The sequence below is a fragment of the Pongo abelii genome, chromosome 8 (assembly GCF_028885655.2).
Source record: "Pongo abelii isolate AG06213 chromosome 8, NHGRI_mPonAbe1-v2.0_pri, whole genome shotgun sequence".
Taxonomy (NCBI): domain Eukaryota; kingdom Metazoa; phylum Chordata; class Mammalia; order Primates; family Hominidae; genus Pongo; species Pongo abelii.
Window position 1 is genome coordinate 47,449,451 of NC_071993.2, and position 25,615 is coordinate 47,475,065.

Below are 25,615 nucleotides of genomic sequence, written 5' to 3' on the forward strand. Positions count from 1 at the left end.
GAGTAACATAGTGAGATGCTGTTTATTTTTTTAATGTCAAAAAGAATCCATATGTTGAAAAATATAATGATGCTGAGCAGCCTTAAAAAACTACATGAAACTATAAAGCTTTCTGTTAAATGTAAGTGTATAAACACATATACAATTGTTTACTACCATAATCATGAAGCAAAATCTCTTAAAATTCTGCTATAGAATTTGAACGGAAAAACTGCCTAAATCTGTTAATAGATACACAATATAAAATAATATTTGTAATAATAAAAAACTACAGGATGTAAGCCCAGGCACAATGGCTCATGCCTGTAATCCCAGCACTCTGGGAGGCTGAGATGGGTGGATCACGAAGTCAGGAGGTCAAGACTAGCTTGGCTAAGATGGTGAAACCCCCGTCTCTACTAAAAATATAAAAAATTAGCCAGTCATGGTGGTGGGTGCCTGTAATCTCAGCTACTCGGGAGGCTGAGGCAGAGCATTGCTTGAACCTGGGAGGCGGAGGTTGCAGTGAACCGAGATCACACCACTGCACTCCAGCCTGGGTGACAGACCGAGACTCCATCTCAAAAACAAAACAAAACAAACAACAAAAAAAACACTACAGGATGTAAAGAGGTATAGTTTTTTATTCAACTGAAGTTATGACATATTAATATTGTTATAACTTTAAAATGTTTTACATAATCTCCAATTACCAAGATAATTACAAGTTTATAGAAAGTATGCAATACAAAATGAAAAAGGAAACAAAGCATAACACTACAAAATCAAAACAACAAAAATTAAGACAGTAAAATAGGAAATGATGGAAAACATCTCTACAAGAAACACAGAAAATAATAACAATCAAAATGGTAATAGTAACTTCACTTCTCTAAGGAATCATTTTAAATATAAATTGATTAAACTAATAATAAGAAATTAAATGGCTGAATGGAATAAGAACAAACAAAATCATACAACATCCAACAAATTACGCTGTTTGAACTTGGTGTACTCTGTTAGGACACATAACAAGCCTTATTAAGTTTAAGAAGACTAATCAGGTGTGGTGGCTCATGCCTGTAGCCCCAACACTTTGGGAGGCCAGGACTAGAAGATTGCTTGAGACCAAGATTTCAAGAGACTCACTTTAACTTTGAGTCAAATAGGTTGAAAGAAACAGAATGAAAAAACATATTCCATGCAAACAGTATCCACAATTAAGTGAGGTGGTCATAATTATATTAGACAAAATATGCTGTAAATCAAAAACTAGCATGAGGTAAAGATTGTTACTATATAATTATAACATTGGTCATTTACCAGGAATCTATAACTATTATATCTATTTAAAAGATCAGGGTTCCAAAATATATAAAGCTAATATTGACAGAAGTGAAGCAAAAAATACATAGCAACATAATAATTACAGACATTAAGACCCCACTTTAATAATGAGTGAAAGTTTAGTTAAAACATCAATAAGAGAACAAAACCCGGATGACATTATAAATTGTATTAATTCATTTTGTATTGCAATAAATACCCAAGACTGTAATTTATAAAGAAAAAAATTATTTGCTTCATAGTTATGCACAATGTACAATAAGTATGGTGCCAGCATCTGCATCTGGTGAGGGTGTAAGTAAGCTTACAATCATGGTAAAGGCAAAGAAAAACCAGACATATTGCATGGGGAGAGAGGGAGCAAGCATGAAAAGAAAGTGTCAGGTTCTTTAAACACGTAGCTCTCACGTGAATTAACAGAGTGAGAACTCATTGATCACCAAGGGGATGGTGTGAAGTCATTTACAAGAGATTTGCCCCCATGACCCAAACACATCACACAAAGATCCACATGCTACATTGGGAACCCCATTTCAACATGAGATTTGAAGGGTACAAACATCCAAATCGTATCATAGACCAACTACACATTAAAAATATATACAGGACTCTCCAGTAAAAAGGAACAGATTACACAATATTCTTGTTTGAACTTGGTGCATTCTGTTAGGACACATAACAAGCCTTATTAAGTTTAAGAAGACTGGCCAGGTATGGTGGCTCATGCCTGTAGCGCCCAGCACTTTGGGAGGCCAAGGTGGGGAGACTGCCTGAGACCAGGATTTCAAAACCAGCCTGGGCAATATAGTGAGAACCCGCATTTCTACAAAAAATCAAAAAACTAGCCAGGCGTGACAGCACACATATGTAGTCCCAACTACTTGGGATGCTGAGGTGGGAGGATTATTTAAGCCTCGGAGGTTGAGGCTGCAGTGAGCCAAGACTGTACCACTGCGCACCAGCCTGAGTGGCACAGTGAGAATCTGTCTCTCAAGAACAAAAAAAATAAATAAATAAATTTAAGATGACCAAAATTATACAGTTATGTTTTCTGACTAAAATAAAATGAAACTAGACATCAAAATCAAGAGATATATTGGCAAATTCAAAAATATATGGAAATAAAACACACTCTTTAATATATTCTTGCTCAAGGTCCAGATAATTTAATCAAAATGTGAAAACAACTCACGGTGGTGAAGAAATTCCAATGGTACATTGTTGACCAGAAATATTGTTTAAAAATTTTTTAATTGATTATGAGCTAAAACTAGCCAAACACCCATGAGGAAGAACAAAGAGGCATTATATTTCCTGATTTCAAAATACATTAAAAAGCTACAATAAACAAAAGCAATGTGGTACTAACATAGACAAATAAACAAATGATGGAACAAAATAGCCCAGAAATGAACCCTTCTTTATATAATCAAATAATCTTCCACAAAGTTGCCATGACTACACAATAGAGAAAAGAAAATCTCTTCAACAAATGATGTTGAAAACTGAGTATCTACACTGAAAAAAATAAAGTTGGATTATTTTCTTGCACATTTTAAATAAAATAATGAGACTAAAAAATATATAACTAATACAACTCTTAGAAGAAAAAAATAGGGAAAATACAGAACACTGGTTTTGGCACTTTTTTGTAGCTATGACATCACACTTATGAAAAACATAAAAACCCCCCAAATTTAACTACACTAAACTTCAAATTTTCTGCACACCAAAGAAAATATTTAGTAGAATGACAATGCCACCGAAGAAATGGGTGAAAATATTCGCAAATTACATGCGATGAGTTAATATTCAGAATTATAAACAACTAAAACTGAACAACAAACATTGAATAAATTGATTTAGAAATCGACAAAGAATTGAATGGAGGTTTAATCAAAAATATATATATAAGTAGAAAAAAGTACTTAAAATAATGCAAAAAAAGTACCAATTGTAGAGAAATACAAAACAAAATTACAATCCAAAACAAAACCACCTCATACCCATTAGAATGGCCATGATAAATTTTTAAAATGCCAAATCTGTTGAGGATGTAAAGAAATTAAAACTCATGTGAATTGTTGGTGGGGAAAAAAGGATGCAACCATCATATTATGAATGTTTCTTAAAAATTAAATTACATAATTCAGGAATTCCACTTATAAACCTATATTCAAATATAAATCATATTATTTGACTGGAATATAAAATATATTTTTATATATTAATATATTTATAAATGGAATCCAAGAATTCCACTTTTAAAACTATATTCAAACATAAATATAAATGTATATTCCAAATATAAATCTATATTCAAACAAAGAACCCGGAAGATATATTTGAATATATATTTGAAATATTGGTATAATCTATTATTACCAATGATAAATTATATATATTAAATATATAAATATTGGTAATAATAGATTATACCAATATATTATATATAAATATATACATATATTTATATATATACTATATATATAAATATATTATACCAATATTTACAAAAGCCAAAAGGCAGAAGTAACCCAGATATCCCTTGACTGATAAACAAATTAAAAATGTAACATATACATATAGTGGAATATTATTCAGCCTTAAAATAATAAATCTTGTCACATTCTTACATAAACGTTGAGAATATTATGTCAACTGAAATAAGACAGTAACAAAGTGACAGATACTATATGATTCCATGATGTGTGTCATAGTAAGTAGTCAAATAGAAACAGAAAGGAGAATGGTGTTACTCAAGGTCTAAAGAGAGGTTAAAATGGGCAGTTGTTACTTAATGGGTATTAAGTTTTAATTTTAGAAAACGTGAAAGTTCTAGAGGTCTTTACATAACAACGTAAATACTCTTAATGACTAAAACGTACGCCTTTTTTGAGGTAGGTTCTCACTCTGTCCTGCAGGCTGCAATGAAGTCACATAATCATAGCTCACTGCAGCCTCGACCTCCCATGCACAAGTGATTCTCCTGCCACGGCCTCACAAGGAGCTAGGACCACAGGTGGACACCCCAACACCTGGCTAATTTTAAAATTTTTGTGGAGATGGGCTCTCTATATGCTGCCCAGGCTGGTCTCAAGTTCCTGGGCTTAAGCAATACTTCTGCCTCAGTTTCCCAAAGTGCCAGCATTATAGGCATGAGCCTCCACCACACTCAGCACTGAAATATAGACTTAAAAAGCTTTAAGTTGGTAAATTTTATGTTGTGTTTTCACAATTTTTTTTGAAAACAACTAAAAGTGATATACTTCTTTCTATAAATCACAAAATATATAAATATAAATCACCTTCAAATCACAAAAGTGTTTTTCTCACACAAAGAAAATATATATATTTATCATTAAACACCTGGTGAATATACCACTATTTCTATGACTACTCACCTTCACATAATAAGACAACTATTGAAAATCGGCCAAGAAGGCTGGGCGTGGTGGCTCACTCCTGTAATCCCAGAACTTTGGGAGGCCGAGGCAGGCAGATCAACTGAGGTCAGGAGTTAGAGATCAGCCTGGCCAATATGGTGAAACCCAGTCTCTACTAAAAATACAAAAAAAAATAGCCGGGCATGGTGGCAGGCACCTATAATCCCAGCTACTCGGGAGACTGAGGCAGGAGAATTGCTTGAACCTCAGAGGCGGAGGTTGCAGTGAGCAAAGACTGTGCCACTGCACTCCAGCTGGGCCTCTACCATGGCCTGCAGACCTTGGCCTCTACTGTGGCCCCGGAAGGAGTTCAGTGACTCAGTTTCAGCTGTCTTTGCCACAGTTCACAGCAATTCCTGCCAACACAGGAACCCACACAGTGATGTGGAAAAAAACTTCCAAATACTCAGTGGTAGCCACACTTACCACATCCCGATATAACGTCCACCATATGCAGACCCAACTGCAGAAATCTGTCCCAGTTTCTGCCCTATAAATAAAAGTCCTGAAGGAAATTCAGCCCGCCCAGACATTAGGTGGGAATCACAACAACCAAAGCCCCTGGTAAAAAGCCACTTGAAGGCGGAATCCACTGCATACCCAGCAGCCTTGTGACACAGTTACACACTCTTCCCTACTACAAGCTCATCGGGCATCCCATTACCCTGGGGACCCAACAAAAGAAGATCTGTACCTCCTGAAACCAGTTTATAAAAAATTAAAGAGCTGTTTGCTTCTTCAAATTTATAGACACCAGGGTAAGGCTACATGGTTCCATTGTCAACGTTTCTATTTTAACATAGCAGTGAAAGTACTTTGCAGAAGAATTAGTCAAGAAAATGACCCTAAAAATGACATTCAAATGGAGGAAAAAAAAATTAAAATGTTGCTGTTTGTAGGTGACATGATCTTATATATAGAAAACCATAAACAGTACATCAAAAACTAACAAATGCCCTCAGAAAATTAGCAATATATAACATTAACATATAATTATCGGTTACGATTCCATATGCTAACAACAAACCATCTGATAAAAAAGGAAGAAAACAATCTCATTTCCAATAGAATTAAAATATAAATTTCTGAAAAATAAATTTAACAAAGAAGGCAAAAGATCTTTACACTGAAACATATATTGATTAAAGAAATTGAAGAAGTCACAAATAAATGCAAAAAGATTTCATGTTTATGAACTGGAAGAATAAATATTATAAAGTGCCATATGATTCAAAGTGATCTACAGTATCAATGAACTCCCTATTAAAAATCCAGTGACATTTTTCATGGTAATGGAAATTACAATTCTAAAATTTACATGAAACTACAATAGGCTTTGAAAAACCAAAGCAATCTAGAGGAAAAAGGACAAAGCGACCAAACTTCATACTTTATGATTTCAAACTATATTTTAAGATTGTAGTAAAAAAAAACAAGATGATACATGCAAAATATGGACACAAGAAACCAATGGAACAGAACAGAGCCCAGAAATAAACCCAGGCATATAAATTTTACTAATCTTTGACAAGTGCACCAAAAATACACAATGAACAAAGTATAGTCTTTTTAATATTTGGTTCTGAAAAAACTGGATACCACCAGGCAAAAGAATAAAATTAGCTTATTTTTCTTACACCATGCTAAAAGTTAAATTACAGAGTTAAATATGAATCCTTAAAAATCCTGAAAAAAAATACACGGAAAACCCACATGATATGGTCTTAACAATAATTTGTTAGACATAATACCCAAAGTACAGCAACAAAAGCAAACATAAACAAGCTGGACTGCATCAAACTAAAAACCTTCTGCACAGAAAAGGGAACAATAAAATTAAAAAATTTGTAGAATGGGAAAAAATATTTGCAAAACATACATCTGATAAAAGATTGATATACAAAATATATAAGAAAGGCAAGCAGATTAAAAGCAAAAACCACAGTAACCCAGTTCAAAATAGGCAAAAAACTAAACTGATATTTGTCCAATGAAGACATACAAATGGCCAACAGATAAACCATAAAGTACTCAATATCACCAAATATCAGACAATTGCAAATCAAAACCATGATGAGTATCATTTCAAACATGTTAGAATGGATAATGTAAAAAGAAGAAACATAACAAGTGTTGACAACACTTTCAAGAAAAAAAATTCTGTACATTCTTGGAGAGTTAAAAATTGATGGAGTCATTACAAAAACCAGTAGAGGTTATTTGAAATACAGAAGTACTACACAATCTAGCAATCCCACTTCTGTGTATATAACAAAAGGAAATGCAATAAGTAACTTGAAGACATATCTGTACCACCATATTTGTTGCAGCATTATTCACAATTGCCAAGATATAAAAAACCTAAATGTTTGTGGATGCTGAATAAAGAAAAGCTGGTATAAATAACCAATAGAATATTATTTAGCCTGAAAAATAACAAAATCTTGCCATTTCAACAACATGGGTAGAACTGGAAGACATTATGCCAAGGGAAATAAGCCAGACACAGAAAGAGAAATACTGCTCATTCTCACTTATATGGGGAATTCTAAGAAAGCTGAGCTCACAGAAGCAGAGACTACAATGGTAGTTGTCAGGGACTAGATATGGGAGAAAATGAAAAGATGCTGAAAAGACACAAATTTTCTGTTATGAGTAAGTTTTTCGACTGGAATGTATAGCTTCATGATGCAGTTAACACTGATTTTTTGTAGGCTTAAAATTTGATGTCAGCAGATCTTAGATGTTTTCATTATAAAAAAGGTACCTATGTGAGGAAAGGTGATAGAAATGGTCATAAACATAATTCTGCTAATCATTTTACAATCTACACAAGCAGTAAGTCATTACATTGTACACAATAAATATATAATTATACAATTTTTATTTGTAAAAATTTCCACAATACACACCTATATATATATATATACACACATATAAATTACAGTTCTGGTAAACTTTATCCTAAGCAAGATAAAATTACAAAATAGTAATTTAAAAAACAAGGAAAGAAGTGGGAGCTTAACATATGCTCAGTAGTGTTCTAAGTTCCCCGACATAGTGAATTGAAGAAATGTAGGAAATATATACATTATTTTATAGTTGAGAAATTAAGACAGAGTTGAAATTACCAACCTCAGTTAGTACTAAAACAATACAAATTTCAATTCAAATAACATTAGATATTCTTAAAGATACTTAATATTCTGATTAAATTACCGAGTATGAATTTCTGTAGAAACCCTTTTGAAACCTCCATAAAATAAGAAACTATAAAGCAGAAAACATACAACATATGTTTGTTGTATTTCTTCGATTTCTGAACCAAATCTCAATATCACTACTTTTACATATTTCAGACACAATGCAGAAAGAGAACTTAAAAATGGTTAAACATAGAGTTTCTAAAAAATATGCAGCTATTTGTATATCCCCAAAAGCAATAAAAGTAGTCAGATTGTGCACTCCTTTATAAGCCATAAAGAGAACTTTGGCTCTCACTGCAAATCTGAAGAAAAATTATTGAAGAAAAAGTAGAGTCATTAGAGAGCATGGGACAGAGGATGCCCCTATGTGAGAACAAGTGAAAAAAACCCAGGCTTCTCAGAAACGATTTCCACTGGAGCACAGCTGCCCAAATCACATGTAAAAGTCTGGGTTCCTCCTTGGCCTTTGGGTCTCTCATCTATGTCATCCTCTTCTTCATTCGCTTTCACCTACCTGGGTGCTTCATACTCCATGGCTTTTTCCTTTGCTCCAGACAGGTGACCACGTCTGGCTTAGAGAAGACAATACCGGCTTTATTTTAAAAAGCAGCATGAGCATGACTTTTCCTGAGATTCTCCATTTACCAACCTAATACTGTGCTAAGTAGAGAAAAGAGGACATAATAGAAGATTCTAGAAAATTAATTCCAAAATAATTTTTACTGACAGAACCTTTAGCATATTCAGAAAGTTTATTAAATACGTGGGTCCTCAGTTTCACTCCCCAGTATTACTGAATCAAACATTGGTGGCGGCAATTGAATTTTAAGGTGTGGACATTATTTTATGCCACTAAATTTCTGAAATTACCACTTATCTAGAGTGAATAATATAGATAAGCTCAGGAAAGGGGAAAATTCAGGTCAAAATGAAACAACTTGAAGAATTTATTTTCCACACCAAAAAATCCTCAAGATTGTCTTGAAAACAGGGATCTGAAATTCACTCATGCAAAGCAGAAATTACCAAAACACATCCTACAAAGGAAGAAAATGAAACCTTTAGGGTAAACTAGGAATTCTATATTGAAGTTATCCTCAACCAAGAAGACCGGGTTTCTGTAGTTCTCTAACATCACATCGTTATACAAATTCTGCTGAGCAGCATCCAGGTATTGACACTCCTCCGGACAGAATTCTATGTGGCTACATCCCTGAATATCAACAGTCCCTGAAAACACACACACACACTTCAAGTGGCCATGGGCAGAATTCTTAAACTGACTCAAGATAAAATGAGTGAAGAGAACTGATTCTGACTTATACTACTGAAATTGTCCTATAAAATAATTCCCAATGAAGAAATATTCTCTGTTGTATTCTCTATCTCTGAGAAAAGACAGCATAAGATTCACAACACCAGTGTAGTGTATAGATGATATTTTTTGAATGATAAAGTACAAAATTAACAACAGGAACATAGACGTGCATTTTTGAGTTCTCGATTTAATCATACAGTATAAGTTGTATATTTCTCAGATTAAAAAGTCAGGCTTAGCTGTAAAGTACCTCTCAAATTTTAATGTGTACAACAATAAACTGGAGATCTTTTTACGCAGATTTTGTTTCAAGAAACCTGAGGTAAAACCTGAGTTTCTGAATTTCTAACAAGCTCACAAGTGACACCAATCTTTCTGACCCAAGATAAATATTTTGTCAAACATTCATTAAGTGGCAGAGCCTGGGTTTTTATGACCAGTAAACAATGATGAGAGATTTCACTTTTTAAAGAAAGATATATGCAAAGAGAATCTAAGAAGAAAAGAGAGCTTCCAGATTACATGTGATGCTTTATGCACATCAGCTGGTAAATGTCCTCAAGGTACTCAATAATAAAGAGAAAAATAACTCTACAGTGGAAAAACATTCTCAGAGAACTATTTAGCTAAGCGAATCAAATTAGCGCCATGGTAACAGAACAAATTTTCATCATGCGCTGATGCTCACAGAAGGACACAATATCACTGCTGTGATACTGGCCCCCGCCAAAGAAGCAAATTATAATTCAAATCTAATCATAAAGAAACAACTTTTATGCAAATGCAAGCTACAGTAATCGCTCATGCTGTGTGATCTCTAATAGAGTATTTACGCAGACTTTCTTTAGCATTGTAGAAAGCAAGTGTCTCCTAATTATTTTTTTCAAAACTTTCTGAATTATTCTGGGTAATAAATGCCATCCTGTTCAAATGTGCATATTTTAATCCTGTTCCACATGGAGTTGATGGAGCACACAGACAGAACTTCAACATTACATATTCCCCTTTTTCATGAATATCTAAGAACCCCACCTCTTCCCCAGTAGGAATCTTGGGTATCCATACCTTTCCATGTGCACCAGCATCAGCAACAAAGGGTATTTGTTTTTTTCCTTTGGAGATGGAGTCTCTCTCTGTTGCCCAGGCTGGAGAGCAGTGGCATGATGTCGGCTCACTGCAGCCTCCACAATCTCCACCTCCTGGGTTCAAGTGATTCTCTTGCCTCAGCCTCCCGAGTAGCTGGGATTACAGGCACCTGCCACCACGCCCAGCTATTTTTTGTATTTTTAGTAGTGACAGGGTTTCACCATGTTGGCCAGGCTGGTCTCAAACTCCTGACCTCAGGTCATCCGCCCACATCGGCCTCCCAATGTGCGGGGATAATAGGCATGAGCCACTGATCCCAGCCAAAGGGAATTTTTTTAATATTACAAGTCATAAATTAATTATGAGAATTCTGCATGGCAGAGAAGAAGCCAAGATGAAGAGAATGTTGAGAAGGCTCTAGTATAAAATATATATATTTTTTTTTTCAGAGTTCCTTGACTATCATGAGAAGAAAAAATGTTTAAACAAACTTATAGGGAGAAACAGCACAAAGTCAAGAAGTACAGGTTTGTAAATTCTAAACATACGGCATTCCAGGAGGCAGAGTGAACACAGCTCCTGATCTGAGACACAGTCGCCTGAGAAAGAGCCATTTTTCTCTTCATCATCCTCCTCTAGGATTTCTTCTCAGGTGATATTCTCTGGACAAGTCACACCTGCATTTTGGGAATATGCCTTTAAAGGAATCAGCACAATCCCTTCACCTGCTACCACCACAAACACAGGCAGAAAGATCCAGCCATGCAGAAAATGTCCACCCATTTATGTTGTTTATAACAGGTGAGATTCAAGGACAGTGAGCTCCTCCACGAAGATCAAAATTTATCTTTCTCTTTTCCTGCCCTCAGGTGTTCTCCCCTGCCACAGACACCACAATTTCTGCTACAGCAATGGGAATATGGGCCACACTAACTTGTCCCTACCAAATCCAACCATAGCAGGCACTGTGACCTCCCTTTGGAATAAAGTTTGAACTCAACTCTCATGAATGTATTTTGAACTCCTCATATATGGCCCTGGAGTCACATGAGGCACTTAATTATATCAACAAGGATGCTTCCACCCAGAACAATATACAGAGCCTGCGGGAAGGGCACAAGTGAAAAGATTTCTGCAACCTGGCCATGGAATCTTAATTAGAAGCCTGGGCCAAGAACCACTTAGCTAAGCATTGCCTCTCAAGCTTCAATGTGCATATAAATCATCTGGTAACCCTGGCCCCACACTATGTAATGTGATTCTGCATGTTTTATAAGGGTCCATGAAAGTGCATTTTAAACACATCTCCTGTCAATGCTGATGTAGCTTCCCCAGACCCATCATTAGTAGCATTTAGCTAGAAAAAGCAGGCATGGAACAGACTCTTACACTCATCACTTATCACAACACAAATACTTCTGACAAAATAAACAATCAATCTCTATCCTGAAAGACCACATTCTTTGCTAGCTCTTTAAAGTTTACAGAGACAGGAGAAGGCAGCAATGTCTGCGTAAGTCTGCATTGAAAAACAACATGTACACATATACTTATGCAATGCTTATTAAGCAGGTACTATGTGCTCAGGAGTCTGTTACAGAGCACTGTGCTGGGAACATCACATTATGTGATTTAATCTTCGTAACAACTTGAGAGTTGGGTACTAAGTGTTCAATAATTCTCAGAATTTAGATGAAGGGACCAGCATTGTTTTCTTCTCCTGTTTATTTCTTATTGATTTTTTTTTTTTGAGACGGCGTTTCACTCTTGTTGCCCAGGCTGGAAGTCCAATGGCATGATCTCAGTTCACCGCAACCTCCACCTCCCAAGTTCAAGCGATTCTCCTGCCTCAGCCTGCCGAGTAGTTGAGATTACAGGCATGCATCACGACGCTGAGCTAAGTTTGTATTTTTAGTAGAGACGGGATTTCTCCATGTTGGTCAGGCTGGTCTCGAACTCCCGACCTCAAGTGATCCACCCACCTCAGCCTCCCAAAGTGCTAGGATTACAGGCATGAGTCACAGAGCCCAGCCTCTCACTGATTTTTTAAAAAATGCATAGCATAAGAGATAAATATAGACAGATGGGAGGGATACAGAAAGGAAAGGGTTAAGTGTAGTTCCGAGGGATTTTTCATTGTGTTTCTATTTACTTTCTTGTGACTTGTGGAGTAACTACTGGGATGGAATGTCTCTACAAGCACTGGTTTTAATTAAAAAGAAAGAAGTTAAGACCTCAAAATATATAGTTGATTGCTCTAATTTATCTGCTTTTGGGTTTCAGAATATTGTGAGCATAAGCTCTGGAGAGGCAGCAGGAGTCACCTCCCAAATCTCTGGTCTCCTGTAATGAGTTCTGTGAGGAGAGACTCCAGGGTGGGACCAGATCTGAATGAGGCTCAGAAAAGGGTGAATCTGGACAGAGCTGGGGTGGAGAAACGGTCCTATGTTGAATTATGATCTCTATGCTGCTGGAGTACTTCTTGTTCTGTCTTTCCTAAGCCTGTCCAAGAGAAACTTAAGAGTTTGTATAATTTTAATCCATTTAGCCACTACTCTATTTTATAACATATAATGACAAACAATTTAACCAAAATTTTTAGGGCTTCCTAGGATAATTTTATTAGAAAATATGTATTCTTAGCAAGGTAAAAGCAATAGAAATACAAATAACTCTCCTGTTTGAGAAAAGCTCTTCAGATGGTGCCATCAGAAATCACAACAACTTAAGAGCCATAGCCCAAGTCCCCTTAACACCCCACTTTATTGTACTGACTATATGATGCTTAATTAAGCCATTTATCCAGTTGCTCTAGACTGAAAGTTTTTGAATGACAGGGACCATGACTGCTTCATCTATTTTTCTAAAGGCCATATGAAATGGAGGCAATTTGTTTATCATTCTGAGTCTCCAGAACTCCTGAATTTTTTGCCAAGGAAACTGGAGAAACTCTCGTCTGGGTACCAACCAAGGAGATTCTTTCTACAAAAGAAGGAACAGACACTGAATGACTCATTGCCCTTCCTCTAACATGGAAGCAGAATTAGACACTCCTGCCAGCCTGACCCAAGTCTGCACAGGACATCCTGAAATGTCTTAAAGATTCCCGGGTGACTGTGAAAGGATTCCTAGTGACCATGGACTGATGGCCCTATGTTGATCCAGGCACGAAAGACTCAAGCTGATTCTAATAGAAAATGGAACTGCCCTGGTAGAGCTCCAGAACCTGGATCTACGTGTGATATCATCTGTTCTGATTAGCTAGCTCTTAGGTAAGAGAAAGGACAAGAATACTCTCTTCCAGTATCACATTTTACAAATAGGTAAACTTATGTCATTGCTCTGGGTATTTTGTGGCTTTGATCTCTCCCTGCTGACATGCATGTTACACTTACAGATTGTGCAACCAGATTCTATTTACACCAGCAGCCTCTCACTTAACCATAGCAGGTCTCTGGAAAAGATCTGGAAAGCTCAAAGGGATACACTCTGAAAGGAGGGCTTTAAGATTTCTATGCTGACATCTCACAGATCAGAAGATGTCTCCTATGGGTTTTCTGTACATTCTCAAACCAAAATCTGGCTCTCTCCTGTGAATCCCAGGCAGAGCTCAGCTCTTATGTGCACATTACAGGTAAGATCAACCTGACTCTTCATTCTTTGGTGTTACAGCAAGGAGAGTAAAAAAAAAAAAAAAAAAAAAAAAAGTTTCCATCATAAAGTCTGCTCTAGCACATGTCAGCCTAAAAAGAAAAGGCTAAGGCAACACTCATTTAAGTAGAGAGTTTATTTGGTCCAAGCCTGAGGATTGAAACCTGGGAGCATAGATTCAAGTTGCCTTGAATGTACACTTTAATTAGCAGCAGTTACAAGTGGATTTACAAAGGCAAAAGAGAGGGACAGGGAGTGGATTGAAACAAAGTTGTTTGTCAGAAATTCTTCTTGATCTACAGAAATAACATTGATGACTAATTGGCTATATATTTTTAAGCTATAAGGTATTGCTTATAACATCTAGTGTGGCATTATTAGGTTAATTTATATCTACTTGTAGCAATAGCAAACAGTTTCAAGAGGTAAAAACGTAGCTCAAAGGAGGCAGTAGAACATAATTGTGTTCTCATTTTTATGTCTCTCCGGGCCTGATAAAACTAAAAGGACTTGCACTCCTCAGATCAAAGTTATTCTTTTTCCTCTAATCTCAAGACTGAGATTCAGAATTTGGTACTGTAGATTTAGGTCCTGGATGGGTGGAGAAATGGCAGGTGTTAACTGCACATTTATGGGAATTTTGGGAGGAGGAGAAAGAGGAACGTTGAGATACTCACGTTTACTCAATGCACACATGTCACCCTAGTTGTTCTTCTAGGCCTAATAGTCTCCAACTCAGTTTCAGATCTGAAGACACTATGGTCACTGAAAGAGGTGAAATGGCTGATTACTATCCTGTGAATTTTGTCAACCACTTGTAGAAAGGCTTAAACTCTCTACAAGTGGTTGTAGAGGACTATAGACGTGAAACAGGCAGAGACAATTCTGCCTGCATACTCTGGGGGCAGTGTGCACTTTGAAGCACAACTGACTGGGTTGACTGGAAGCCTGAGGGGGAAAGCCTTTTCTAAAGTGAAGCTTGGAGGGCACCTTATATACCAGACATCATATATACGATGTCTGGTAATTGTGGACAGTGTTTGAGAAATATAATTAAAAGGAAAATTATCTCCAATCCTAGAAAAACACCACAATAACAGAACAGAAAGAAAAGTGTTTTACTGCACAATAAAACCAGAATGTGATGTGACATGAATCACAGACAATCTGCTCAAGAGATTGCAAAGACAGAAAGGTCTCTATAATTGTCCTCAAGTAGAAGATTTGACAGCACCATTTGTCATACACAGCTTATCCTAAATTCGCCTGGTAACTGGGGAGGCCATCTGTGTATGTTAATTGGTTATATTCAAAGGAAAAATAAACCTCTGACATCTTCATGGTAGGAGGTAGTTTTGCAACTTACAGCCAGGTGCCTGCTGAAGGTAGGCTCTGGTTCTTTTACAGACACTGTGAGATAGGATACTATTCTTTTGGCTATTTACATTTCAAAGCAAAGGGTCCCTACTCCCTAGGCCAAGGGCTGCAGCAATCCTGCTTGCCCTGTCCTGGTGGCCTGTGTCCCGTCTCTTCCCCTACCATCTACCACCGAGGCACAGCTCACAGCACACAGCTGGCAGCCCGTATTCCACATGGACTCCAACTGCCACAGCCGCACTCCAGTGTCACATTATGGAGCAGGGTCCCTGAACTGCAGGAGGAGAACCTGCAGGACCCCTGGGTAGGATTGCAGTTTTGCAATCATGGAAATGGGAGCAATGTTTCAGCCTACGTTTCTATTTATAATGGTGACAAAATAATACTGCTGGATTCGCAGCATGGGTCTGGATAGAGTGCCAAAGAGTTCTCATTGTGACAGCCCAACTCACTCAGAAACACCATGAGACACTTTCGGGTGTCCCTTCTGAAGACAGACACCGAAGGCACTGAAGAGAAAAACAGCTCTCAGTCTGAATAAAATTGTATTAAGAGGTTAAAAGCATCTGAAAGAAAAATTCAGATTTCATATAATATTAGCCAAGTCGACCAGAAAATATTCCCCTGAGAAAGTTTCTCTCTAAACACCCAAAATGCACAGTCACTCTCAACACAAGAAACAGTGTTATGAAGAAAGGGGGCATATTCTCAGCAGAATTTCTTAAGATTTTTCTTCCATCTCTGCTGCTCTCTCATCTGCTGGCCATTGGATTAAGGATCTACATTGGAACACATCAGGCAACCTTCGCCTGCACTTTTTGATAAAGAATTGGTATTTGACTCTGTTTACATAGTGGAAATATATCTGAGATTGCAACATATCTAACTGAAGACTATTATGATTCATGATTTTTGGGTAGTCACATCACTTGCATTGATTTGTTCTGTAAGAGTGGCATTCCTAATTTAGTAAAACATAAGAATAGACTGTAAGGCCGGGCGCGGTGGCTCATGCCTGTAATCCTAGCACTTTGGGAGGTCGAGGCAGGCAGATCACCTGGGTCAGGAGTTGAAGACCAGCCTGGCCAACATGGTGAAACCCCGTCTCTACTAAAATACAAAAACTAGCCAGGCATGGTGGTGGACACCTGTAATCCCAGCTTCTTAGGGGCTGAGGCAGAAGAATTGCTTGAACTCAGGAGGCAGAGACTGCAGTGAGCTGAGATCACGCCACTGCACTCCAGCCTGGGTGACAGAGCCAGACTCCATCTCAAAAACAAACAAACAAAAAAACTGTAAAATTGTGCTAACCTATTACTATATCTTTTTTTTTTTTTTTTTTTTTTTTTTTTTTAGATGGAGTTTTGCTCTTGTTGCCCAGTCTGGAGTGCAATGGCACAATCTCAGCTCACTGCAGCCTCCACCTCCCGGGTTCAAGTGATTCTCCTGCCTCAGCCTCCCGAGTAGCTAGGATTATAGGCATGCACCATCATCCTCGGCTAATTACGTATTTTTTTTAGTAGAGACAGGGTTTCTTCATGTTGGTCAGGGTGGTCTCAAACTCCTGACCTCAGGTGATCTGCCCACCTCAGCCTCCCAAAGTGCTGTGATTATAGGCATGAGCCACCAAGCCCAGCTGACCTATTATTATATCTGTGGGATCAATTAATAAGCATGTCAGATTAATATCTACTGTAACAATTTGATAGTAAATTTTCTTTGGATATTAGATATAAATATCTAAGTATAAATAATTTTAATATACTAGTGATGACATATATTTTTTAAATTATCTGTAACCTTAACTCAGTTATAATACTTTATATTTCAAAAGAATAAGTAATGATATTAAAATTACTATTTAAGGGATTTATTCGTAGTAAATATTGTGGCCTTATATTCACACAATTGTAGAAAATACTGTTTAATTTACATGGATGCATGTTGTCTACTAAAGACTACATAAAACTGTTAATTCTTCTTAAGTAATAAACAGAAACTAGCTAAAAATTCCACTGCTCAGTTCATACACTAAACTCTTCTTGCTTTTGCAGTGTAATTATTCCAGCCTCCAAACATTAAATAATCACTTAGTATCTTTTACTCTTCATTATTCCTTATAGCTGAATCGAATTTTATTCTTTCCATTCAACTTTTGTGTGCTCTTAAAATGAGATTTTTCTAATCCGTGTCTACTTTAAAAGACAGAAAATAAAAAGTAAAAATAAAAAAGAAAAAGAAAACCTTTGCCAAATCGAAAGCAAAAGCAAAATAACGGTTCTCAGGTCCTAGACGAAGACAATCTGGTAGGGAATGAGATAGAAAAAGCATTTATTTCTATGTAAAAGCATTAAGCCTCTTATTCCTAAATTGTATTTTCTTGTACAACAGCCAGAACTATAGGCATGGTTTTGAACTTTTAGACATCTGAATTTTAGTATGCACTGGATTTAGGCACCTAAGGGGTGGTTCTGAACACACTGTGTGCACATGAAAGAAAGACTGTGGGGCAAAAAGTAGAAGAGAGAGGCCAGGAGTGGTGGCTCACACCTGTAAACCCAGCACTTTGGGAGGTTGAGTTGGGTGCATCGCCTGACATGGGGAGTTGGAGACCAGCCTGACCAACATGGAGAAACCCCGTCTCTACTAAAAATACAAAATTAGCCTCATTACACATTACTGAGGCAGGAGAATCTCTTGAACCTGGGAGGTGGAGGTTGCAGTGAGCTAAGATTGTGCTATTGCACGCCAGCCTGGGCAACAAGAATGAAATTCCCCCTAGAAAAAAAAAAAGTAGATGAGAGAAAGGAGCTTCCCAAAATTTATGAGTCGGGGAAGAATAAAAGGTAGCTGGAAGGACTGGTTTGAATTAAATATGTGGCCAAGGAGGGACCGTACTATGAATTTTTTGTGTTCATGCAGGCAGGTGAGATTATGAACAGGTAGTCTAGAGCCCTAGGTTGATGGAGAGAATGGGTTGCTGCTGCAGATTCAGTGTCTGAGGGCAGAAATAAGCTAGGAGTTCTATAGGTACTTGTGTAGGTTTCTGGCAAGAAACTCTAGCAGCAAAGGCACTGTGATGGAATTCCTGAGGGTGGTGCCTAGTCCTGGGAGGCACATGGCCACATTAATACCTCCTAGTGGGTATGTTTATGAGTAGGTAAAAACCAAGTGATGGCAGCTGTAGGGGAAGAAGGTTTGTTCTGAGAACTGCTTTTCTCTAAGTTTCCATTCCCCTCCCACCCTGGGAGAACTGGAATCACAGGAGAATGTGCACTGTGACGGCTTGTGTGCAGGAGAACACACCGGGTCTGGTCCCTAGCCCCTGTGATGTCTTTCTTCTGACATTACAGGGCTCAGGCCCTGTGATGTCTTTCTTCTGACACCTAATTTATAGAATTTCCTGAATATCAAGCAATTCTCCAACACCAACCAGTTGTTTAACATTTTATCTCACACTACTCAAAATCAGTACAGATCCCAGAAGTCCAGAGTTTAGTCCCACAATACTGTCCTTACTGCAGATGCCCATCACAAGTCCCAGGTGCTCATCTGTACTTCTGAGTGGCTGTCTACTGCAGCTACTTTAAATGGTTCAAATTATTGAACCACTCCTGGAGTTGAATAATGTGATTAAACTACTCACAGAACTCGGCAAAACACTATACTTGCGTTTACCAGTTTGTTCTATAAGATACAATGCAGGAACAGTCAAATGGAAGAGGTGTATAGAAAAAAGGAAAGTGGTGTGAAAAGATGGGGGCACACAGACAATTTTGGTAAATAACTGTGATTAATAAAAATTTCTCATCTATTGTGTTCTCCAGGAGCAGCTTAATGAAAATAAACAACTTTCCCATTGTGACTTAGATGATGCTTGCTTTTTTCACCTATCACATAGCCAGACACAGACTCTACAAATTTTCATCTTTTTCCCATAAAGAATCAGCTGAACAATTGTCTTTAGTGGTCATAACAACATACTTTTTAATCCAACTTTGCTTAAGCTTCTCTCCTTCCCCAGACTCCTGAACTTTGACCCAATCTCAGTCTGAGCAAACATACAACCTCAAGTTATGTCCCTGCTAAAAAGATACTGACTTCAAGGTAAAATATTCTCTGATCTAGAGTCTGATTTCGCCACCCTTCATCCTGCCCTCCCCTGCCACCTCCTTTCTAATCTTGTTTGCTTCTCCCTAGGAAAGAAAGCCCTTGTATGCCTAACCTTTGAGGTCCTCAAAGATCTTAGAGTCTGTACTACCCCCTCTTGTCATACTCCTTTGGAAATTCAAAACTTTTTACTTAAATCTGACTTTTTTTATTTGACAGAGTCTAGAAACAACCCCAGGACAATAGCAATTCCATCCTCAGAAAGACCCTCCCAATGCCCTTCCATCCCAACCCCAGCTGCATCTGCCTATGGATCCCCAGCTCGCCTGGGCTCTGTAGCTTCTCTCAGTAGAAAGGCTTCTTCCATGGCTGGGGTGAGCAGGCTGGGACACCTGCAGGAAAGGCTCCTCAGGAAGAAATAACTGGACCTTCAATAACCTTTTTTTGCAGTCTCAATATTGGCCTTAGCTTGGAGTAACTGGGCTCAGGCTTCAATTCCCAGTCAGAGTTATTCACTTGGCTTTTTAAAACTAAGTGTTTGAAAAATTCAGCAAAATTGCTCAAACACAGAGTTTATATAAGGGAAGAAAATTTTAGGCCGGGCACGGTGGCTTATGCCTGCAATCCCAGCACTTTGGGTGGCCAAGGCAGGTGGATCACGAGGTCAAGAGTTCCAGACCAGCCTGACCAACACGGTGAAACCCCGTCTCTAATAAAAATACAAAAATTAACCAGACATGGTGGTGCACGCCTGTAATCCCAGCTACTCAGGAGGCTGAGGCAGGAGAATTGCTTGAGCCCAGGAGGCGGAGGTTGCAGTGAGCCGAGATCATGCTACTGCACTCCAGCCTGGAAGACAGAGCGAGACTCCATCTCAAAAAAAAAAAAGAAAAAAAAAAAAGGAAGAAAATTTTAAAGTGCTTACTTACATTCCCTGACTTAACAAAAAAAGCAAAACTATCCCTTTCAGACAATAAACATGTCATTAAATTATTTTATAACAAATCATTTAGTAAACAATTAGTCACATGGGAACACTACTAGGAGGTGGCAAGTCCCATCTCATAAAATTCAGCACTTAAACTCAAAAATCAAGATAACACGATAAAGAGCAGAGATAGCCACTGTCACAATTCACCCTGCAAAAATCGGAACTAATGTTTTGATGAATCTACACATTTTACCAACTGACCTATCATATTTTCTTGTAGAAATATACTCATTATCTATAGCCATAATGGAATAAACATTTTTTCCTATTCTTTTTCCCAGTAGCACTCCCAAAGCTAAGCCCTGGGATTCTGTTTGAATCGTCCCCCTCCGAAAAAAAATAAAAAATAAAACACTTGACAACATTTCTACACTCACTCTGGAGAACAAAAAGGCAAATAAGAATTTTTAACAAATGGAATGTATGACTAAATATTTAATTTTTTCCTGAAACCTACCTTTTTCATGTCCTTTCTATATTTTCTTAACCTTTCAAGCTGTACTGATAAAATGCAATTTACAGTTAAAAAACTAATAAGTGAACAAATATCTTCGAGGTGAAAAACCTAGAAATTAAAATGCTCACTGGAATACAGATGTGTTTGATTCATGTGTCAAGTCAGGCCATCCAACAAATGAGAGATCCTCCCACCCTCATCCCGATCACTTAAGTGCTCAATGACCATGCTCTGGGAGCAACTATGCTATGCCCCAGTGAGGGCCTCAAGTGCATTTTACTTTGCAGGTTCTTGCACCATCTCACTGGGTTGGGTAGTTTTTGTTTTTTGGGCTATTTTCTTTCCTTCATAAATCTGAAAGAATCAAGGGCAAAAATTATTTCTCTCTTTTAACCTCAATACCAGCATCTGATTAGCTGACCAGCAATATGTCTCCAAGAAATGGAAGCTGGGTTGGATGAAGGCAAACTTAATGTCTCAAGGGGTTAGCTTTTTAGAGGAAGGGTACACCAGGAGATTTCTCTCTGACCCAGGGCATCCACCTGCTCCCTTGAGAGGCTACACTCTTTAACTCAGGTTGTCTTCTGGAAGGAAAATGACTCAGAAGCTGATATTCACTAGACACTCTAGCAGACATGGCCACGGTGGGTATTTTGGGTTATCCCTAGACAATATGAAACCCAGGACCAGGATAAAACTGGAACATATCCGAGGACACATCACCTTGTAAAGCTTCCAAAGGCAACCCCAACTCAAAGACATTCTGGGCCAGGCATGGTGGCTCACGCCTATAATCCCAGCACTTTGGGAGGCCGAGGTGGGTGGATCACTTAAGGTAAGGAGTTCGAGACCAGCCTGACCAATATGGTGAAACCTGGTCTCTACTAAAAATACAAAAATTAGCCGGGCGTGGTAGCACAGGCCTGTAATCCCAGCTGCTCAGGAGGCTGAGGCAAGAAAATCACTTGAATCTGGGAGATGAGGATGCAGTGGGCCGAGATCATACCACTGCACTCCAGCCTGGGTGACAGAGTGAGACTCTGTCTCAAAAGAAAAAAAAAAAAAAGACATTCTGATAAGCTATCTGTGCCTAGGGAAGATAAAAGGAGGCACAAAGGTTTTTTTTTTTTATTTCTTCTTTATACTTTAAGTTCTAGGGTACATGTGCACAACGTGCAGGTTTGTTACATATGTATACATGTGCCATGTTGGTGTGCTGCACCCATTAACTCGTCATTTACATTAGGTATATCTCCTAATGCTATCCCTCCCCCCTCCCCCCAACCCACGACAGGCCCCGGTGTGTGATGTTCCCCTTACTGTGTCCAAGTGTTCTCATTGTTCAATTCCCACCTATGAGTAGAGAACATAAGAGGCACAAAGGTTTTTTACAATTAACTATCAGAAGACAACTGTGCTTTTTTCTCATGTGAAATGGTTACGAACAGAAAACAAATCTTTGTAAAAGTGTTATCCAATGCTTTGTGAAAAAATGATTAATTAAAATACTGTGTCTGAAATGTACAGTAAAGAAGAAATAATGGTAATGTTGTGAACCATGGAGGAGAAGTTAGCATTTGGGAATGTCAGAAAGAACTGGAAAGTTAGTATTTTACTACAAGAGAGGGTTAGGCTGAGGGAACGGTGACGGGGAGGTAGACTTGAGACCCTGCTTGAGACACATTTGGAAAATGCAGGGGAAAACTAGTCCCCAGTGGAGTGTGAAGATAATTAGATAGCAGGCAATTAGACCAAGGTGGCTCTGGTGCCCTGAGTTCCTAAGTTTAAAAAAATTTAAGTCAAAGGCACTTCTAGTAAATTTCTGCCTTGGGGTAAACAAAATTCAGGCTTAAGCAACCACAAACCTCCAATAAACCTCTGATTACATAACCAAAACTCCCACCTGCATCGTACAAATAAGGCGACTACATTACTGTATCCAACCAATTATTGAATTCGATTTGCTTCCTCACTGTATCTTGTAAAAGTGTTTCCTTCGGGCGGGGGCAGTGGCTCACTCCTGCAATCCCAGCACTTTGGGAGGCCGAGGCGGGTGGATCACCTGAGGTCAGGAGTTCGAGACCAGCCCGGCTAACCTGGTGAAACCCTCCATTAAAAATACAAAAAAATTAGCCGGGCATGGTGGCGGGCGCCTGTAATCCCAGCTACTCGGGAGGCTGAGGCAGGAGAATCACATGAACCCGGGAAGTGCAGGTTGCAGTGAGCCGAGATTCTGCCATTGCACTCCAGCCTGGGCGACAGAGTGAAACTGTCTCCAAAAAAAAAAAAAACAAAAAAAAAAAAAACGCGTGTCCTTCAAGCCCCTCACAATGGACAACTACAAACAATAGTTGGGTGCTCTACGATTCTTGAATCGCTCTTTGCCGAAATTTTTAAATATTTTTGCAGTGACCCCCCCCCCTTTTTTTTTTTTTTTTTTGTGAGACGGAGTCTCGCTCTGTCTCCCAGGCTGGAGTGCAGTAGCGCGATCTAGGCTCACTGCAAGCTCCGCCTCCCGGGTTCACGCCATTCTCCTGCCTCAGCCTCCCGAGTAGCTGGGACTGCAGGCGCTCGCCACCACGCTCGTTTTTTGTTTGTTTGTTTGTATTTTCAGCAGAGACGGGGTTTCACCGTGTTAGCCAGGATGGTCTCGAGCTCCTGACCTCGAGATCCGCCCGCCTCGGCCTCCCAGAGTGCTGGGATCACAGGCATGAGCTACCGCGCCCGGCCCCCACCTCCCCCGTTACATTTTTAACAGGAGAAAAGAGGGACCGGGGACCCCACAAATACACCTCTTTGCATCCACAAATCCCGCTCACCGAGTCGAGATTCTCCCGTGATGACGCTCCAATCATCCCCGCACACGCTGGGGAAGACTCGTGGCTGTGGGAGCCGAGCGGCACAGGGAGGGCTCCAGGCTGGGGAGCCGGTGTCGCCACACAGGCAGGAGACTGGAGCCCGGGGTCCCAGCTTCCAGTCCAGCCGCCATTTGTGGCCGAGCTGGGTCAGGAGGGACTCGGGTCCACAAACCTGGAAGACGACTGCAGGGAGGCCGAGTCACGCTATCGCCGCTTCGGCAGCGGAGCCTAGCCTGCTCCCTACCTCTTGGGATGTCGAGCCGGCACTCACCATTTCTCTGCTTCCAGGAAATCCTGGCGTCTTAGCTACGGGTCTGCCAGTCCCTGCAGGTCGCACAGCCACAGCAGCTGGGCCTGTAGGAGCAGAGTCCGGAGGAGCAGTTGGGGGGCAGTTCTCTGTGAACTGAAGACTAGATCTGTAGCTCCAGCTGTGGCAGGACACAAACGCCCGCCAACACCCGGAAAGCAGCCCTTGTCCTCTCCAGCTGCAGCCTGATTGCCCGGTTTTCGGCCCCGTGCCCCTTATTGGATAAAGCTTCAGGCCCCGTCCCCAGTCCGTGAGTGACAGAAGATGTGACCAAACACTGGACTCAATGAGGACAGAGTGACAACCTAGGCTGCAGCCTTTCCTGGCAGGGCTTTATCCCTGCTCTGAGCAGGGCCTACCCCACAGGGTATTTGCATTTAACCTTGTGTATAAGGTCATATCCATTTATAAATAATATGTTTCATGTTATTCACAAATGGAAAGAATATAATGAGAATTATTTTAGAATTTTGGATTTCATGATCGTCCTGCCCCTAGTCTTTTGAGCAAGCAGCCTGAGATTACGAGGAGGAGAGATTCCTCTGAAATAAAATGAAGCCATGTGTGAATTTTAAATTTTCTAGTAGCTGTATTTTTAAAAAGTAGAAAGAAATAGGTAAAATTGACTGTAACAATTTATTTAACCCAATATATTCAAAATATTATCATTTTAATATGTAATCAATAAGTATGAAGAAAATATATATATATTTGGTACAAAATATTTGAAACTCACTCCATATTTTACCTTTCTAGCACTCTCAGTTTAGACCAGTAAGTTTCCAGGCACTAAGTACCCACAAATGGCAAGCAGCTGCCACATAGGAGTGCAGCTCTGACTTCAGCTGGATAACAGGGGCTTGCTCTCATGGAGATGGCAGCATTCCAAAGCAAAAACAGAAGGATTCAAGATCATTTGAGCCTAGGCTCAAAACTAGCACACTGTCATGTTCACAGGTTTCTATTGCCCTAAGCAGATAAGTCCAGCCAGATCCAAAGTTTGGAAAACAGATCCTGTCACTTGATGCTAATAGCTGTAAAAGCACCTTGCAATGGGCATAAATACAGAAAGGATGAAGAATTGCTGCCATTTTTGCTGTCAGTATCACCCTGCCTTTCCTTGCATATTAGGTTTATAGAATTCTTTTACATCAAAAAACTTGTCCGAAGACCCACAGCTACTAAGTGGCTGGACTGGGACTCTGGATAAACTCTACCTGACTCCAAAGCCCATGCGCCTCCACAGACTGCACCACTCAACTAGCTTTCCTTGACCTTTGAAATACTGAAGTGTGACACTTCTGTAATAGAAGTCAGATTCCTTTTATATTCATGCCAAGTAGTACTGTTTACCACTGGGAATAATCCCCTCAAAAAACTGCAGAAGTATTTTAGAAGGACATGAAATAGTCTGGGGAAATGACTGAGGGAGAAGTTAAGGAAATCAAAGCCCAACAACCTCTTACTTATTTTTCATCATAG

General features: G+C 39.0%; 1 long non-coding RNA gene and 1 pseudogene across 3 annotated transcripts in view; one reads left to right on the forward strand and one right to left on the reverse strand.

The window, feature by feature from the left end:
• LOC134762036 (uncharacterized) overlaps nucleotides 1–24,415 on the reverse strand; it is a 41,959-nt gene extending 17,544 nt beyond the window's left edge. The window contains exon 1 of one of the 3 annotated variants that reach the window (XR_010141501.1): nucleotides 24,098–24,415. This is a non-coding gene — a long non-coding RNA (uncharacterized LOC134762036). The remainder of the gene's footprint in view (nucleotides 1–24,097) is intronic. The other 2 variants (XR_010141502.1, XR_010141503.1) reach the window with 2 other exon arrangements.
• LOC129048432 (BCL2/adenovirus E1B 19 kDa protein-interacting protein 3-like) lies at nucleotides 15,061–16,711 on the forward strand (annotated as a pseudogene).
• Nucleotides 24,416–25,615: the final 1,200 nt, after the last annotated feature.